The sequence below is a fragment of the Oreochromis niloticus genome, linkage group LG5, assembly GCF_001858045.2.
Source record: "Oreochromis niloticus isolate F11D_XX linkage group LG5, O_niloticus_UMD_NMBU, whole genome shotgun sequence".
NCBI lineage: Eukaryota > Metazoa > Chordata > Actinopteri > Cichliformes > Cichlidae > Oreochromis > Oreochromis niloticus.
The window spans coordinates 29,421,414-29,422,219 of NC_031970.2; the positions used below are offsets into that span (position 1 = coordinate 29,421,414).

General features: G+C 41.4%; 1 non-coding gene across 1 annotated transcript; it reads right to left on the minus strand.

The window, feature by feature from the left end:
- Positions 1 to 733: 733 nt before the first annotated feature.
- trnar-acg (transfer RNA arginine (anticodon ACG)) lies at positions 734 to 806 on the minus strand. The gene has a single exon. It is a non-coding gene; the product is annotated as a tRNA-Arg (tRNA).

An 806-nucleotide genomic window follows, 5' to 3' on the forward strand; every position in this document is an offset into this window, starting at 1 on the left:
ATGGCAGACATCCAGTTTCTGTGCAGGGAAAACAAAGGCTGGTGGTGTAGTTGTACTACGGGATCCAGCTTCTTCCAAACTGCTGAAATATGACCATGGCAGGGCTGCATGGAGTTATTGGGATTTTTTTTTAGCAAGACAGGAAGTAGTTTGTTGATTATTTTTTTATACAGTAGCTATATTAGCTCTAAGGTAATGTAAGGTAAAGTTAAGGTAGGTCTACAGTGCAGATGCTTATAAAATAACTTCTGGTATGTCACTAATCGCATCTTGCAAGTTGTAATGTGAACATTTAAAATGCCACTTACAAACTGATGTACTGATGACAACAGTCTCGCTCTGTCCCTCCCTGTCCTGCATCCACCTCATGCTTCTGTGCAGTACCACAGTTCCTCTTCTGCCTCCTTATCATATCCTTTATCTAGAAACACGAAGAAACACTGAAGCTCTTTCCGACCTTCTCCATCAGCACAAAAGAAGTGTGCTCTTTTTTTGCACGATGCCTCAATGATGCTCACTCTTTTCCATATCTGCATGGTATGGTTCCTCAAGTGTATCCTCTTAAGTTTGTACAGTTCTGGAAATTGCCCTTGTTATTGAAAGTTTCACTCTTCATCTATCTTTTCTCTAACCCTCATTTTAATCTCTATCCCTAACCTAAACTAACCTCTTTCTTTCTTCATCTCCTGATTATTCCACCTCCTCCTTCAAATCAAGTGTCAAAAACACATTTCGAGCCAGCCAGGAGTCGAACCTAGAATCTTCTGATCCGTAGTCAGACGCGTTATCCATTGCGCCACTGGCCC